At 40.6% G+C, this 19,450-nt stretch overlaps 1 protein-coding gene across 1 annotated transcript in view; it reads right to left on the bottom strand.

Annotated features, from left to right (window-relative positions):
* The window catches only part of lrfn1 (leucine rich repeat and fibronectin type III domain containing 1), a 309,368-nt gene extending 292,667 nt beyond the window's left edge, over window positions 1–16,701 (bottom strand). Inside the window, exon 1 of the mRNA XM_057350501.1 lies at window positions 15,793–16,701. The gene's annotated coding sequence lies outside the window, so the exon portion shown is untranslated. The remainder of the gene's footprint in view (window positions 1–15,792) is intronic.
* Window positions 16,702–19,450: the final 2,749 nt, after the last annotated feature.

The raw sequence follows: 19,450 nt of genomic DNA, 5'->3' as shown, positions 1-19,450 counted from the left end.
ATTTCCGATAGTTCATTTTCCGAGATCTCTGTATGAAATAGGCTTATAACTTCATACTTTGCTTTTCGGACAAGATGGAGTGCTCCAGAAGCGCAGTATAAGCAATATGGGCCAGTTTGACCTAAAGACAGAGAAGGCTGGTACGGAGATTGTATAATTAAATTCTAGAATAAAGACAGACTGTTTCACATGTTGATTTCATTTCGTTCTCGTCAGTATGTTTATTTCATTATTTGATCCGAGATTAAGCAAATAGGCCAACACTTGTGCCGGAACTTCTCGCATTATTAAGGCGATTTAAATTATGCGCAATCCCGCGCCGAAATTGGAGCCTTGAAATCATTATAAAATGTAAAGACGAATCATCATTAATAATTACAATACAATATCAAGGGGAATAATGTAAAAAATATGCTTTTGACTTAATCGTGCAGCCCAGCCATATCGCAATTAAACCTATTAATTTATCACAGGAAAAAATAGAAATGACTAAAAGGAAACGAATGTGTGTTTTTTAATTAGTTCAGCGCTATATCTTAATTAAAAATAAATATTATTATAGTCCTATCTATTTCTGATAGTTAGCGCTAATAGACGCGCACGCATTTAAGTCGTGGCCACAAGATAAGGATGTCGTTCCCTCAACATACTAAGTCGTGGCCACAAGATAAGGATGTCGTTCCCTCAACATACTAAGTCGTGGCCACAAGATAAGGATGTCGTTCCCTCAACATACGAAGTCGTGGCCACAAGATAAGGAAGTTGTTCCCTCAACATACGAAGTCGTGGCCACGAGATAAGGATGTCGTTCCCTCAACCTTTCTCGTGGCCACGACTTCGTATGAAGTCGTTCCCTCACCATAGGATCTTGAGGGAACGACTTCACATGGCGTGGCCACAACATAAGGATGTCGTTACCTCAACAAGCTGATCTCGTTGCCACAACATAATATCGCGTTCCCACGAGGTAACATCTCGTGGCCACAACATATTATCACGTTCCCACGAGGTAATATCTCATGGCCACAACAAAAATAAGTGAAACGAGCATGTCCCCTCCCGGTCTCCGTAGGCACCAGATGAACATTAAAAAGTTATTCATCAAACAGAAACACGATGTAGGTTTGTCACAGGCTGATGAATGGTGTACTTAGCCTGGCAAACATAATCACTTCAGCCATTAGTTGAGCCTTACAACATCCAGACAACTTTTAAAAAGTTGTATAGAAACAATAAAACAGCACAAGTGATTTCTTTAGTGCCCTGCAGATGTGCTGAAAACCAGGTCAGAGAGAAACGGCCCACTCAGCTCAATACAGCAGAAAAAATAACTCATTTGTGTGCAATGTAGGTCATGAAATCATCACCCAACTGTGTTTTTACCCATTTCCACCATTTTACTTTGTGTGTAAACACTTCAGCCTTCATTTTGTTAACTTATTTAACATGATTGTGTGGTTTAAACACGCATACGTTTGCGTTTATCATTACAACTGCTGAAATAAACATCAAACCCGGAGGACAAATTTGAGGTTGAAGAGCTAGTTTCGAGTTTGAGTGTCAGCTGCACTGTAAAAAAAATAGTTGGTTCAAATTCATTGAGTTAACAAATATTTTATATATAAGTTGAATTAAATTAAAATTTTAAGAGAACCAGGTCATTTTTTACTTTTTTTTTAAGTTGAACCAACACAAAACAATACATTTTTTATTACAGTGCACTGTAAACCTGGATAGTTGGCCATAATAAAAAAAATTATCGTTGCCTCAAATTTTTTAAGTTTAACAGCATTAAACTTAACTTGGTTTAGAAAATTAATTACTGTTAATTACAGTTCTTAATAAGTCTTAGTAAGTGTGACTTAAATATTTCATTCATCCTTCTCATGAAATTAAGTAGACAGAACTTATTCTTAAGTTCCCAATGATGTATTTTTAAGGTAACTAAACTCAATTCTTTCAGTTTCCGTATTTTACTTATTTATTAGTCTTAATATGCATATGCAGTCTGACGCAAAGCATAAGCCTACTGGGAATTGGAAATCCTTCTCAACCAATTGTGTTGTATTAACATTTTTCTATTAAATAAGTTGAACTTCAAGTGAATGAAAAATAATCATTATAATTTACTCAAAAGTAAAAATGTGTTTCAGAAACTTGAAATATGCAAGTAGAACATTTTTTTTATAAAACTAAATGTACATTACTTAATGTTATTTTGAGCGTTTGGGTTTACACAGAGCGCGAGTGTATGTTTGTGTTTGTTCATATTCTGTTATTTGTGCAAGCGCATGAATCATAAAGCAGCTTTTAAACCTTATCTGCCACTCACATAAGACTCATTTCTATCCTTAAATGACATTCAGTGATGTTGCGGAGCTCAGAAGCCTCTGATGTACATGAGAAGTGTAATTAATATTTCTTAAAACAAGTGCTCTCCAGGAATAAATTGGGTTTTCATGGGAAATAATTCAGGGATCTGCTGCTGATTCACTTCTGGTGCGTTTGGGGGAAAGAGAAGATGGAGGGTTGAATAAATCGGAGCGTTGGGAAATGAAATGAGTATTTTCTCCCTGAAGAGGGTGAGGACTTCTCATTTCTCAGTCTTGAACCTGAACCGACCCCAAAGCGAGGCATTCCAAACAATAGAAATCAGAATGAAGTACTATAGTGAAGAAGAGAGCAAGACTCGTTTTCTCTTCATTAGCTCTGTCTTTTTTAATATTTCTCATCACTCTCATTACCCCACAGGTTCAGCTTTGACTTTCTGTGATGTTATGAAGTTATTCGGCCAATGTGTGAGATGGTAATGATCCCATTTCATCGCTTCCGATGGACGTTGTCCTTCATCATCTAATGGTGAGTAATGATGGAGATTAGCGATGAGCTCTTCTGAGAACTCAGAGCTGAACACAAACACAACTCATCACTGTTGAGTCTAAACAGTTAGAGAACTTATTTTACATCATCATGTGCTGCCTTTCATGTCCTGTAACTGTCAGATGTTTGTCATAAAAATAAAGTTTAGTTTTCATGTTAGTAATACACTCTTAAAAATAAAGGTGCTTAAATGGTTCTTCACAGCGATGCCTTAGAAGAACCATTTTTGGTTCCACAATTTTTTAAAGAACCATCTCTTTCTTACTTTTTATAATCTGAAGATCCTTTTTTCGCCACAAAGAACCTTTTTTGAAACAGATAGGTTCTTCAGATGTTATAGGTTCTATTTGGAATCAAAAGGTTCCTCTAAGGCATCAAAGAACCTTTTGAAGCACATTTTTTAAAGAGTCTATGTTATATAATGTATTTTTGATAACCAAGAGGAAAGTTAGTTTAGAAGTGTTAAAGTTTTAAGAGCTGATTTCCAGCCCATAAGCATCCTTACTTCAGTGATAAACAGCAGATTGGAGACAGATTGGGTGCTGACTCTCTCACCCTCACTGACACCCTGTGTGTGGAAACGGGGTATCTCTCTCTCTCTCTCTCTCTCTCTCTCTCTCTCTCTCTCTCTCTCTCTCTCTCTCTCTCTCTCTCTCATCTCTCTCTCTCTCTCTCTCTCTCTCTCTCTCTCTCTCTCTCTCTCTCTCTCTCTCTCTCTCTCTCTCTCTCTCTCTCTCTCTCTTTCTCTCTTTCAGCTTCAGTTTCGCCAGAGGAAACAGACACATGTCAAGACGAATCGGGAGCAGTTTTTTTTCTTTCCTTCACGCTGATTTCCACATGAATGGCATCTTTGACAGGCGTGACACCCTGTGGATTGGTAAGGCTCATGGACAGATTGCCTCTCCCTGTAATGTGACTCTCTCATACTTTTATTCTGTATCTCAATATTTCCTCAGTTTTTCTCTCTCTGTATCTCCTGTTGCTCCTTCATTCTTTCTGTTTCCACTGGGACCGATCAATACGAACCTCTATCGATCGCAACAGTAGAAATGTGTCAACTGCTGTATTTAGATAAATTGGTTTACACTATAAAAGTGGTATATAGTAGTATAAAAAATGCTCACACTTTTTTAATAAGGTTGTATTTATTGTAGCTAACATGAACTAATAAATAAATGCTATAGAAGTTCATGTTAATTATTTTAATGAAATATCACATTTTTATATTAAATATATAATACATACAGCCGCGGATCAAATTAAGAGACCATTTCAACATTTTCTGAATGTACTATTTATAGGTATGTGTTGAGGTAAAATTATCATTTTTTGTTTCATTCTGTGAACTACTAACAACATTTCTCCCAAATTTCAAATAAAAATATTGTTTCTAATTGCATTTATTTGCAGAAAATGAAAACTGGAGAAACAGGTGAAAATAACAGAAAAGATTCTCTGTATTTTTCAGACCTCAAATACTGCAAAGAAAACAAGTTCATATTCACTTTTAAGCAATGCAACAGTAATATTTCTGCATGTAATTAAGAAAAGTAAAAAAAAAATGTGATGACCTGGATTTTTACGACAGTTTTCATGTGTCTTGTCATGCTGTCAGTCTTTCACGTTGCTATTGGATGACTTTGTCACTGCTGAGGTTTGATTTAGTTAAAATTCAACAGACACTGGACTAAAATGACCACAATAGAAATGCTGATTTAAATACAAATTTGTAATGGTTTCTTAATTTTTTCCACAGCTGTATTGTTGCAGTAATATTGCAAAAATGGCCGTACCGAGTAACATCGAGGCCATCACAAGATCTGTTAGACTGAGAAACATTAATGGTGAATTCTGTCCAGCCTCACTTAGACCTCTTTTATTTCTTCTTCAGCACATAGCATGTCAATATTTGTGTCTTTTTCCCTCTTCATTAGACAACTGCTGTCTCTCACTGCCTCGGGTAAAACACTATTCCCCAAACTTTTCAATTATTCCTGAAAAGAAGTTGTGAAGGAGAACATGTAGCTTCTCCTTGCGTTGGTGACGGGGTCTGACAGCACGCGAGTTATCAACACGTCGCAGGCTTCTGTTGCAGCCGTAGGGGGAATTTTAAAAGCACATGTCCGGAATGTCAAAAAAGCCCAAGCTATCTGTCTCCGCTAGCATCTGAAACATCCGTTAACCCTCTACGATTACGACAGGAACTCGGGTTAAATGGCTGCCGGCCATCCGATTCCTCTCTGTCTAACTGCACACCACAGCTGCTAATGCTGCATGCTAACACAGGCCGCAGGATTTGTCTGATGTTATCGCCCTCTTATCTGACGCTAAAAGCCATTTTAGTGTCGGAATGCAGCTCGGAGCATTCTGTGAAACCTCATCAGGCAACAATGATAAATGCTTTGCCTTTAGACAGCAGCGTGAATACAAAACCTCTCGAGTGCACATTACCTTCAATCAGCCCTCATGCAATAATATATTTCATATATTTTATGTTTTGCATTAGAATAATAATTAAAAAAGGGATGATTTGGATAGAACGTTCTAAATCTTTTTTTGCCAAAAAAACATTTAAAAAAAGAACTTTAGTATCTGTTTTCTGAAAACCAAATCGTCTCCATATTACAGATTGTGCATTCTTTTTAGTTTTGAGTAATTCATAATTCACATCTGTGTCTCCACATCTGTTTCGCTTGCTGTTCTCATTTCGATAATGATGAGTTATGTTTTGCACAAGTTGTGGGTCCCCATTGACATTCCATAGTAGGAATAAAGATTACTCAACTCACTCAACTCAACTTTATTTATATAGCGCTTTTACAATTTTCATTGTTACAAAGCAGCTGCACATGAGACACATTGACTACAAGCAAAACAATCAAAGTTGTACCTGCAAAAACAAGAAAAGGTTGAAAACACAGAAGACAGACACACCCACACACAAAACACTCCACACACAGAACACGCACACGCACCAACACACACAGACACAGAGACACACACACACACGGATGCACACGCACACACACACAACACACACACACACACGTACGTACACAGACAAGTACGCACACACACACACGCTCAGTGAGAGCACACATTTAGGATATTTAGGATAAAGGAGAGAGAAGCACAGGTCAAATATAACAGATAATAAATTCCTATATGCAATATTAATTAAGTAAAACTTTAAAATTCTAAAGCAGCCCCCCCGGTCAGGCAGATAGTGCAAAAACAGTATGCAAACGGTGGCGAGGAACCCAAAACTCTAATCGAGAAAAAAAACCTCAGGAGAACCCAGGCCCAACCAGGGGATTCCAGTTCCCCTCTGGCAAAAGCTGCTGCCTCTGCACAAGCTCCAGAGAACTTGCACAACAAGGCTAAATAAAATAAATAAACTTAATAATAAAATAAATTATAGTTTAAGATTATCATTAATAATCTAATAGCATTTGAAATTTTGTGGTGAAGACATGTCAAGAGACCGCGTCCTTCTTTATCCAGCTCTATCATCTCAGCTCTTGTCAGGTCCCCACTTCCCATTCTCCGCTCTACCATCAGGTCAGGCCATGAACTGCATCCTGCTCGCTGTGGTAACCTTGGAACAATGAGACAAGACTGGCTGAGAGTAGAGTACTGTTCTGTACTCTTTGATGCAACAAGTACATCAGTTGTGTTTTTGGTTCCGGTTGATCTAACTAATGCAGCCTAAACCCTCTGAAGATTTATATTATGGAAGAGTAGTGTATGCAAGATTAAAAAGATGCGTCTTTAGTCTAGATTTAAACTGACAGAGTGTGTCTGCCTCCCGGACAGTGCAGGGAAGACTATTCCAAAGTTTAGGCGCTAGATAGGAAAAGGATCTACCACCTGCACTTGATTTTGAAATTCTAGGTATTACCAACTGACAGGACGCCTGAGAGCGTAATGCACGTGAAGGACTGTAATACAAAAGGAGTTCATTCAAGTACTGAGGAGCTAAACCATGTAAGGCTTTATAGGTAATAAGCAAGATTTTAAAGTTAACGCGATGCTTTATAGGTAACCAGTGCAAGGTTGACAGAACCGGGCTAATATGTTCATACTTTTTTGTACGTGTAAGAACTCGAGCTGCCGCGTTTTGGACCAATTGGAGTTTTTGTAATAAGCCTGCAGGGCAACCACCTAACAGTGCATTACAGTAATCTAGTCTTGATGTCATGAATGCATGAATTAACTTCTCTGCATCTGAGATTGACAGCATATGACGTAGTTTAGATATATTCTTAAGATGGAAAAACGCAATTTTACAGGTGTTGGCGACGTGGCTCTCAAATGACAGATTACTATCGAATAGAACGCCAAGATTCTTTGCTGACGACGAGGGTTTTATGGAACATCCGTCAATAGTTAAACAGTATTCTTGGTTGTTACTTATAGCAGTTTTCGGTCCAATAAGTAACACTTCCGTTTTGTCCGAGTTCAGTAATAAAAAGTTGTTACTCATCCAGTTTTTTATATCGACTATGCATTCCATTATTCGATGGAACTGCTGTGTTTCATGAGGCTTCGAGGAAATATAAAGTTGAGTATCATCAGCATAACAGTGAAAGCTAACTCCGTGTCGCTTTATTATATCTCCTAGAGGTAGCATGTATAATGCGAAGAGCAGAGGCCCTAAGACTGAGCCCTGTGGTACACCGTACTGGACTTGCGATTTGCGTGACACCTCATTGTTTATTGCTACAAATTGAAAACGGTCGGATAAATAAGATTTAAACCATTTCAAAGCTATTCCCTTAATGCCGACATAATTTTCGAGTCTATGTAGGAGTGTGCTGTGGTCAATGGTATCGAATGCAGCACTAAGGTCTAGCAGCACCAATAACGAGATACAACCTCGGTCAGACGCCAATAGCATATCATTTGTAACTCTGATCAAAGCAGTCTCTGTACTGTGACATGCTCTAAATCCAGACTGGAATTACAATGGTCAAGTGGTGCCGATCCCAGACGTCTGGGGGCCTTAAGCAAACTTGTGAGAGGCCCTCACAAATAATTAAAATTAGATATAAACATAACTGTAAACTATAAAAATAATAAATAAATGAACACACTTAAACGAATGAAGACTGAAAGACAAAAAAAAAACATTTCACAGAAAGTAAGAACAATTAAGTATAAAATTTAATTAAAATTTTGATTGACAAAACGCTCTGGCTCTGGAACCATATAGCTGTCAAAAAAAACCTATTACACACAAAAGCTGTTTTTACTAACCAAATAAGTGATTTACAAACAAAAATAAATCATGATAAACACAGTTTTCTCAAAAAGGCTAAGCATACGAAAACACATCAATAATTATCTAAATGTGATGGCACAAACTAGAAATTATCATGGGCAAACGAAATACAGTGGACAAATACTGAATTTGTAAATCTGTACTGGAGAATTGTTTTGTAAGTAATTTATTGCATAATTTGGAAAAACTAAACAAGACTTTAAAATAGAACAAAAACATACGCCTTCTTGTTATTTTGCTTCGCGTTTTTTTATTCTTTTTTCTGCTCCAGACACATAGCTCCATTTTGAAGCCATGGTCATTTGTAAATGAACCAAATCAATGGCTCAAGTCAATGGGGACTATTTTTGGGTTAAATGTTCCTTACAGTATAATATCTGCTGTTTGATATATCATCGAGGCCTAGCTTTGTGTGTTGACTGGAGAACCTGTCCATCATACTGTGTGTGTTTGTGTAAATACATGAAGTGTGCACAATAAAACCAGAAACATTGTAGCAGATGATGAATTTTCATTTCAGCTTGTGTTTCTGCTTTATTTAGTTCACGGCAGATGGAACGGAGTAAATTATCACTTCGGTTTCTCAGAACAGGGACTGTAAGGATTGAGGTGCTCATTAAGATGTGATCTAACATCAGATCTCAACCCAAACTCCTGTCACCAGAGAACACGGCTTAATTAAACCCAAACCTGAGCAACTCTTACAACACACATTACAGCATCACACACCATCAGAACAAAGGCTGACTCACACTCGACCGGTAAACACTGTGAGAACACACCGTGTCTGAATTAGACACGATGAGCAGAGGCGTTGTGTGTTATTAAACCCAAGGGCCGTTTGTGTAACCACAACTAGAACAGAATTGTTATCTTTATTTGTCACCAGCTCTGAGCTGTGCTCATATCAGTAAAACTGAATCTAATCTGCATGCTTGTAAATAACACAATCCACATCAGCACCAGCACCATTTACTAGAGAGCGCTTTACTCCTCATCCAATGAACAAACATTTAAATATTCTGCAGATGTCAGCGCGTGAATCCAGCTGTCACTGATCTGAGTCTCAATGTGTGGTGCATTTCAGAGATCAAGATGTGCAAAACATGGATTACTGTAGTCTGATCCGTTCTTCTGGAATCCCGTGTCACGCCTGTACAGTGAATCCATCTGTTTTTTTGGCCTGACAAGTCATGAGCCAATGACATTTCGGCCCGCTTTATCTCAAAATCGTTATTTAGTCAAATTTGGGAGGGCTGAACGTTTCACCAGACTCGTGTTTATATGCTAAGTATAGTATTACAATAATAGAGCGCACACAACATCATCTCTCATGTAGGATTAAAGGGAAGAGTCACGAGTGTGTATGCATCCGTGTGCAATATTGTGAGTCAGATTGTTATTTGTAAAGACAAACTGCAGACTGGTGGGCAGAAGTACAGACTAATGAGACGTGTGTCTCTAGCTCACTGACCAAAACACACACACACACACTGGTTTCGTTTATTCGCAGAAAAGGCCATTCGTCTGGAGAATGGGAAGTTTTAATTGGTTTATCGATAAGCTCCAATCAAACTGGTGCAACAATGACCGCCCACTTTTTCAGCAGCTTTGGCTACAGATGTATTTTAGCAGTCATTTCTCCATCGGTATTTCAATAAAGAGCCGTAAGCCATTAAATAAACTAATCAGTTCCAAGATTAATCATAACGTTGCAAAGCAAACATTAAAAAAAAAATTGGAACATAAAAAACAAAGACGAAGTATGATCTCATCTCATGATGCATTGTGAATGACAACTGAATTAGAAACGCACAAAAAAATGTACACAAAAATGATCTGTATGTCAACACAATATAATTGAAGTTTATTGCAGGATGAAGAGAGATCTGCAGTGAAGATCATCTGCCATGTCTACAGCACTGTAAGTGTGACTTCTCTGATTGGTCGATTTCTGTATTTTGTGCTGTCCATCATGTTGAAAATACACTTATTGTGCCTTTAGCGATGATAGATCTGTGTTGAAAGGTTCATGTTAAAAATCTATTTCCCTGTAGAGAAAATGAATGAGACTTTAATTCCAGAGCTCAACTGGTGAGCTCATTCTAAATCTCATTTGCAGACTCATTTACAGAAGTTATTAACCACTCGATCGGGGGGCTTACAGAACAGTCATATAGACATAAACATTGAGTTCATAGACACTTAAAGATACAGCTTGACTCAACAGTACAGCTGTACTCCATCAAATGTTAACTTTCACTTTAAAATAACATGGTGATTGTACCATGGTACAGTAAGGGTAGATGGTAATTTTCATGGTACTTTGTTATATACTTTACCATGAAACAGAAAGTTTAAGTGATTAAGTGCCATTAACACCATACTACCTGTCAGAGGCGGAGCCAGACGTTGTAGACATTGGGGGCTTAGCCCAAATCTATGGACATGGTCCACCAAGGAGATTTTTGTCCCATTTATTGCAGCTATATTACTATTTTACTAAATGTTGAGGCCTATTAAGTAGTTTGCATCTCTGAACCTTATTTAACATTTTTACTGCATACCGTTGGCTTTGTTGTGTTTGCCTTCTTACGGCCGAAACATACTGCACGCGTGAACAGCGCGTAAGCAGCGCATGCTCGCGTTGCGCTGCTTATGCACTGTTCACGCGTGCAGTATGTTTCGGCCGTAACATCTCACTACACAGGCTCATTTCTGTCTCATTTCGTAAGGCTGCATCCTCCAGAGGTCTCATTTGAGCCTGCTACGTCATCAAGACTGTCTCGTTTCATAAAATCAGGTAGGAGTACAATTTGTGTCACGTTTTTTTAATCTTAGCGGGCATATGTAGTAAATAAGTTTACAAGTGTTTAGTGATTTTTAAACGTTTTGACTCTTTTGACATTTGTTTGACTCTTTTGACATTGTTTAGGGTAGAAAGTAACCAACTTTTTACCTCTTAAATCATGTAGAAATCATTTTAATTAATTTGACAGGTGTGCGAGTGCAACGTGTTGTCATAGCAACGTGGTACTTCCTGTTTACTTTTCTGCCAGTATGTCCTACGAAGGATGTCTCATTTAATTCTAAATTGAGAATCCTCCGTATACCGGATGATACCTCTGGAGGACACAAGGACGCAGCCTTACGAAACAAGACACAGCTACAGTCAGTCATCTCCGTTCTGTTAAGCGCCCGCATGCTGATTGACTGAAAATTCGGTCTTCTTCAGTCTGATTGGCTGACATTCTGCTTGGTCCCTGTAATTTCATTGGCTGGAATTCCATAAACCCATTTGATTGGTCAACCTTTTGACATTGACGAGCACTAGCCGCTGCTGCAGCTGCACACAGTTGGGCACAGAAATAACGAGAACAGCCTGTAACAAGTGGGCAAAAAATGATTACTGTTATTATTTCTTTATATCCTAACAGTGAGGCAAACTATAGAGGGTATGCATTGACGTCACTTTCCCACATGAACACGCCGGGACACGCTCCTTTGAGTGGTAAAACTAAGGCAAAATGGCTGCATTCAATAGGAGGAACAAAAACCGGGACTAAAACACGAATTATTTGCTGAAACTACAAGCAGCTGGACTTGACAGTGATCCTTACGACTACCTCATGACAAAGGAATCAGGTGTTCTTAGACACTCAAATGTTGCGCGGAATTGCGTTTCCTGATATTGTAACCATTCATTTTGCGCAGTGTTTTACCACTCAAGCAGGCGCATTCCGGCGTGTTCACATCACGGAACGAAATGACAGAACCCAATCGCAGACGGCAGAGTACAAAAAAGGTTTTATTTAAACAAAAACACATAAAACAAAATCCCACGAGGGGGAAAACAGGTAAGGATTCAAAAATAACACAAAATAACACCTCCCACGTGGGGGAAGAAACGAGTGAAAACAAGAACAAGTTTAGACTTACTAGAACAATGACAGGAGGTAATAGACATGGAGTATTTGACAAATACTCAAGACCACAAACCAGCAAAGGACAGAGAAGAAAGGGGCATTATATATGGGAAGACTAACGAAGGATAATTACATACGGGAGGTGACGGGCAGGTGACTGGGATTAACACTCAAAGTAAGATTACAGGAGACAGGAAGGCGGGGCTGAGAGACAAGACAGGATGACACGCGGCAAAAGTGACAACAAAAGCCACATGTCTCCACACAAAACGCAACATAAACCCGCAAGACGTGGTTCTGTCACGACTCTGTCCACCGAGCATGAAAACTCTTAACCGGAGGGACAGAGTCCTGACAGAACCCCCGCCCCAAGGGTCGCCCCATGGTGTCCCAAGGGTGAAACCTCAGCGGGCCAAAACAGAAAGGGACAAAGACAAACACCAGAGACAAAGCACGGAGCAGACTAAGGGGAACATGAAGAAGGCCAAAATGGGATTGGGGTGGGCCAGCAAAAATAACAAACAAGGGACCGTGGGAGGAGACTTGGGAGGGCCAGATGAGACCGGTCGGGCCTTGCGTGAGCTGGGTGGGACCGTGGGAGGAGACTTGGGAGGGCCAGATGAGACCGGTCGGGCCTTGCGTGAGCCGGGTGGGACCGTGGGAGGAGACTTGCGAGGGCCAGATGAGACCGGTCGGGCCTTGCGTGAGCCGGGTGGGACCGTGGGAGGAGACTTGGGAGGGCCAGATGACACCGGTCAAGCCTTGCGTGAGCCGGGTGGGACCGGCTGGGGCACCGGCTGGGGTGCCGGCTGGATCACCGGCTGGTTCGCCGGCTGGACCACAGGCTGGACCAAAATGGATGCCGGCTGGATCGCCGGCTGGACCGCCTGCTGGATCGTCAGCTGGGGTGCCGGCTGGATAACTTGCTGGAACACCGGCTGTGGTGCAGTCGGAAGAGGCAGCAACCCCCTCTTCTTCTTTTTCCAGGGCCAGACCACTGGGCACGTGGCTGGCTGCGGAGATGCAGATGGGAGTGTAGCCATCTCCGCGCCGGAGGAGTCAGATGGGGAGTCCCATGACTCCCTTCTCCCACGCCTTCCACGGAGTCTGGGAGGGCCCGGACCTGAGGATGCTGGGATGGACGGGACTGAGAGTCCCATGGCTCCAGTGACTAGGACATGGTCCTCTGGGACGGTACCCAGGCTGAAACGGGAGGAGTCCCGGGGGCAGCTGGAAGAGACGCCATGTAGCCTCTCCTCTCGAGAGTGCAGCTGATCCACCAACCGGGAAAATGGCAGATAAATCAGCTCCTCCCGTTCAGCTAGGGGTGGAGGATTATCCATCCCGGCCACCAGATAGGCACTCACCAGCACCTCTGGGAAGGTACCCCTCCTCTCCTTTAGCTCCCGGGCGTAGTCCTGCAGGGGACGATGACCTTAAGCCAGGACTGGACCATCATCATCAGCGTGGGATTGGGAGGCAATGGAACTCCACCACTCCCGGTTAGAAGCACATGGCCACTGCATTAAGTTGTCCTCTCGTCCGCTGGGTTCTTTTCTGGCCGGTTTGTTCTGTCATGGAACGAAATGACAGAACCCAATCGCAGACGGCAGAGTACAAAAAAAGGTTTTATTTAAACAAAAACACATACAGTAAAACAAAATCCCACGAGGGGGAAAACAGGTAAGGATTCAAAAATAACACAAAATAACACCTCCCACGTGGGGGGAGAAACTTGAGGGAACGAGTGAAAACAAGAACAAGTTGAGACTTACTAGAACAATGACACGAGGTAATAGACATGGAGTATTTGACAAATAGTCAAGACAACGAACCGGCAAAGGACAGAGAACAAAGGGGCATTATATATGGGAAGACTAATGAAGTATAATTACATATGGGAGGTGACGGGCAGGTGACTGGGATTAACACTCAAAGTAAGATTACAGGAGACAGGAAGGCGGGGCTGAGAGACAAGACAGGATGACACGTGGCGAAAGTGACAACAAAAGCCACATGTCTCCACACAAAACGCAACATGAACCCGCAAGACGTGGTTCTGTCACGGCTGTCCAGCGAGCATGAAAACTCGTAACCGGAGGGACAGAGTCCTGACAGATGCAAAACCTCTATTCAGAGCTTTAACATTAGCCATTAGCCGATAATATCTACATCAGTTAACAGTATTCACATCAAATAACTATAAATAGACACTTTCACAGTAATAACGAAGCCACTGTAATAATTACCGATTTGAAAAGCGTGTTTACTGTCAGAATACTCAGCATTTTAATTTGCACACATTTAATTTTCCCTAGTTTTAATCTTAACGTCTTCCTCGGTTAGGTTAACGATACTGGAGTGGATGACTACCGAGTTTAAAGCTAAATTCTGCCACCTAGTGTACTGTATGAATTCATTTTAGAAACCTGAATAGATTTGGGGCTTTGGAAAAAACATTCGTGGATTGAGCCCCAAAAGCCCCCCCAACACCCCCCCCCCATCCCCCCGCTCCACCCCTGCTACCAGTGTACATGCAAGACAATGGCAGTACCATATGCTACGTTTAATAAATAGTGTAAATTAAACGCAGATTTTTATTTGAAAATAATTTTCATGTATTGTTATCCAGTGCAAACACGATTATATATTTGTAATGTGATCTAACAAGTCCAAATATGTTTCTAGGCCATGCTGTGTGGATGTGTTGAGATCTTTGTGTTTAGCTCGCGCGCGTGTGTGTGTGTGTGTGTGTGTGTGTGTGTGTGTGTGTGTGTGTGTGTGTGTGTGTGTGTGTGTGTGTGTGTGTGTGTGTGTGTGTGTGTGTGTGTGTGTGTGTGTGTGTGTGTGTTGTGAGTGAAGGAGTGAGTTATGTTCCAGTGGCCCCCAGCGGCAGCTGCGCTCTCAGCCACAGACACACCCCAATAACAACACCGTGAGCACAAGAACCCGTTCAAAACTCACAAACGGGACCTGCTTCTGTTTGTGTCATGCCTTACATGCCATTACATGTGTTTTTGTTTGTGCTAACCCAGCCTCTGCGTCACAGACACATGCGGTAATTCCCACCTGCCTTGCTAACAAGAACATCAATGCGTCCAAAAGAGCAACTCCACGGCCTCTCCACCATATCATTATATACCACCGGCCACGTGCTATTTCTCAGCGTCCCATCTCCAAACAATAACATTATAATATCGGTAATAGGCCTGTAGATAGAAAGTTTCATGGTTTTTGATGGCCAGAGGGTCTATAAGAAGCTGCTAACACAACACAGGGAGGCAAAGGAAGAGGAAGAACTGTTCCGTTTAGCATTTGCTGACTCACATGTACAATAATGTCAAATCAACGGAGTTACTTTTTTCACCATCTCTCACAAAATATCTCTCTTCTCGTAATGGGTCTCTATGCGCCCAAGGTCTTGCGATGCGCATTGAGCGCGCACATCCCCCTGAGCCACCAGTGCATTTCCATGCACATAAAAATATACAATAATACTACATAAACAAATACAATTTAATAAATATGATATCCGTCATTTTGTTTTATTAAATAATGAGCTTGCCTTGGGTAAAAGCGCTGTGTTGCTTAATATAACTTCCAAAATGTGAAAGCACGTATCTGAATGATGGATCACCGTGTGTTTCCTTTCACAGCATCGTCTTTAAATCCACCAAAAAATGAAAGAGAGAAGCGCGTTACCTCCGTCCCGGCGCGTCCAAACGTCTCCAAGTTCAGAGCAGCTCAGCGATCTTCAGTAAGATGTTTAATATGTCTCCTCCAAGTCTCATAACAATATTCTCTGTGGTATAAATTGTCTTTTGTAATATGAAATAAACTATAAATCGATGTCATACACTATGAAATCTCATCGAAATGCGGAATGTGTCCCCAATTTAAGCGGTGATTTTCCAGCAGCGATTCTTCATCCCAGCGGCTCGCGCGTCTCAAGATTCCCAAAATAGGATTTGGCGGATTTACCACAGATGATCACTATAGATGATTTAATCCAAAAACAAGCCTTTCAGCGCCGTAAACAGAGTTAGAACGAGCAATTCTCGAACAATCCAAAGATGTTCACTTCAGAAGGTGAACGGACTCTCCGTTTGTTTCTTGCACCACATCGCCTCAGATGATCATACACTGAGGTAAAACTGTACCGCGTATTCTCATTTACTACCAAAGCGAGACCATGTCAGGGATAAATGCGGATAAAAACCGTGCAGGTGAAGAACAAGGGCGAGAGGACAATGCGTCCATTCACACCGGCGCGTCTTGCGCGTTTTCGGAGGATCCTCCCTCAGAACAAGCGCCAGAAAAGCCCGTCCTGCACGAAAATAGAAATATTTCCTAAAATTTGGCTAAATGTCGTTCGTCTGATTCATTGTCACATAGATCCGTTATCTAATGCAGACGGAATCCCACCCACGTTTATTTAGGCGCTGTTTCCTGCGGGAAATGGGCGCAGAAACCGAATTCAAAACGTTTGGCAACGCATTGGAGTCCTTGATGTATTGCATCCGGAGCTCGTGTCCCTCCCTCGGTAACAGTCCGCTCACGGCCGATCTGAGGCAACGGGACCCAACAACACTCTTCTGTCTCTCCAGTGCGCGCGCGTGACACGGTCATGCGCACACATGCTTATAACGGGCATTCAGCATCCCGTGAAAACATTTGCGCTGCTTAAAACGCACCTTTGCTTTCTGTTGGCTTTAAATGTTGCATGGATTGTACTTGAAGTTAATCAGATAGGAACATTTGAATGTTTTTAGAGTAGATAATATTTGATATTTTACCGAATCACACCTAAAACCAGCTTGTATTGGACTAAATATAGTTTTGAGGTGTTATGTAGTATAATGTGATATACAGTATATACTTACACAGATACATAGATACATAATGTGCAGTATACAGTCCAAAACATTTTTAGCATTTTCTAATTTAGTTGATATTTTTGTTAAAATAATCAGTTAAGCAATATAAGCTATGAGCAGAAATAACTAAACATAGTTGTCACACATTTTTTTTCTTAGAATTGTTCCTTGTTTTTCTATTGGGGTAAGTTGTCACAGTGCAGCCTACCATTTAATAACCTTTAAAAATATGCTATTAAATAGCATAATTCAGCTAAATGTAAACATGTAACATGCATTTCCTGCAATGTAAGTGTTTAAAATGAATTCAGTTGGGATAACCCACAGTTTTCCTCTCTCTACAGAGCCTGAGCATGAGTGAATTATTTAATGAAAATATCCCTCGACTTCAAAGACTGCTTGTGGCCTTCTGATGTTAATATTACATAAACATACTTAAAGCACAGAACTGCCAACAGTTTTTAAATGTTTGTGATAAGTCAGATTTTTCGATAACTTTGATCTGTTTTATCTTCTGAAAGTCAGATTACAATTTGGTTTATTTTGGTTTGATTTATAATGATTTTGAGATGTATGTAAACACTTCTTGTCAATATCATTGCTTCATCAAATGTGTCCATATTGAAAGTGGATTTAGATTATGGTGCCGTTTTATATTATGGTGCACAATTATATTTTTGGCCGGATTGGTGATTCAGTTAATTTCCGCTTTGAATTTTCATTGTCAGAAGGTTGCACCTCTACGTTTGGTTATTTCTCAAACACTGCAGTGTTGAAATCAGGTAGAGGGCTGGAGATTGTGTTGACGTGTAGAGGACAGGTCATTGTCTGTTGTGTGTGTGGAATGAGATGAGGGGAACAGAATGTTGTTTCCTCAGACAGAGGTGTGGATGATTTGCCCGAGTTTGTGGCTAGCAACAAGCTGTTCTCCCGTCACTCAAACACCACTGTCACGCTGCAGATATTCACAGACGTGCAGGCATATGTAGGCCTCGCGCCGGGACAGAGACTGACAAAAGATGAAAATGTGTGTTATATCGTTTCTGTTTCTAAAGAAATAGGAACATGCAGCGAGGATTAGCTTACTGTTGTCAATAAGGTTTGTCATGATTAGATGCTTTGAGGTGAAGGAAGTTTTCGGTCTCTTTATTTGAATGAAAGAAATGTGTCACTAAACAAGGCCAGTGATAAATGAACAATATCAGTACAGACATTTCACTGTATAGTGTGGCTTATATAGCCTACATCAGTGGTCACCAACCCTGTTCCTGGAGATCGACCGTCCTGCAGACTGCAGCTCCAACCCTGCTTCAGCACACCCGTCTGTAATTATCAAGCAAACCTGAACACCTTGATTAGATAGTTCAGGTGTGTTTGATTGGGGTTGGAGCTGAAATCTTCAGGACAGTCGATGTCCAGGAGCAGGGTTGGTGACCACTGGCCTAAATTGTGTAAATTGTCTAACACTATTTGCACATACAGCCGCGGGAAATAATAAGAGACCGTTTCATAGACCATTTGTCTGATTTTGAAATGTACCAGTTATAGCAATACAACAGTAATATTTCTAAATTTTTCTTAAAATTTGGAACGGTCTCTTCATTTTTTCCATGGCTGTATATTGTGTATGAACATATTATAGCCTACATTTGGAAAAGCTTCAGGCCACTTTTATTTAATTACACCATTTTAGCAATATGAGTGAAATGTTAAACTGAAACAAACAAAAATTTTAATCAAAACATTTGTGAATCTATCTTAATGTCAGATATACTGACTGCAGCCCTGAAGACTCATCTTCTCCGGCATTATCCAGGAATGTTCTGAAGAGCATCTTTTGAGCTTTAATGAATTCAGAAACATGTACAAATGATGTACGGTGGTCAGTCACAGATTTATTCATGTACAAGTTATGATGTATGAGTTTATGATTGAAGAGTATTGATGTTGTTTTTTGGGTGGGCCAGTCAGCACAGTGTGGAAGGTGAATGGAGACTCTAAACTGCTTGCAGGTGTGCGTGCGTGTGTTGACCCTGTGATAGACTGGCCATATGCCTTCAGTCTGCTGAATGTGCTGCGATATTCTACAGAACCTGCTGTCACACAAAATAAGTGGTGATGTAGAAAATGGATGTTTGACAAAAATAACTTTTTCTTTTCATGTTTATACAGTATATATTGACACAGAATGTGGCCTGTCGTTTGGACCTTGCTCTATATAACACACAGCACAACACTCAATGCCTCTCCGAACTTTTCTTTATTTACTGAAAGGCATTGCACCTCTTAGATAAAAGCAGTATAACTTTATTCAATACAAACAATAACACAGCACCTGAATACATTTGAGACGGCTGAACCAGTGTAATGGTTCTTTATGAGTCTGTTTGTGATTCCAGCACCATAGAGAGCTCTGATCTTATATGATGATCAGGACCTTGGACAGAGACCTTTCAACACACACTGCTGATGCATATCAATGA

Source organism: Triplophysa rosa, linkage group LG14 (genome assembly GCF_024868665.1).
Source record: "Triplophysa rosa linkage group LG14, Trosa_1v2, whole genome shotgun sequence".
Classification (NCBI taxonomy): Eukaryota; Metazoa; Chordata; class Actinopteri; order Cypriniformes; family Nemacheilidae; genus Triplophysa; species Triplophysa rosa.
This window is presented reverse-complemented; position numbering and strand designations above follow the sequence as displayed.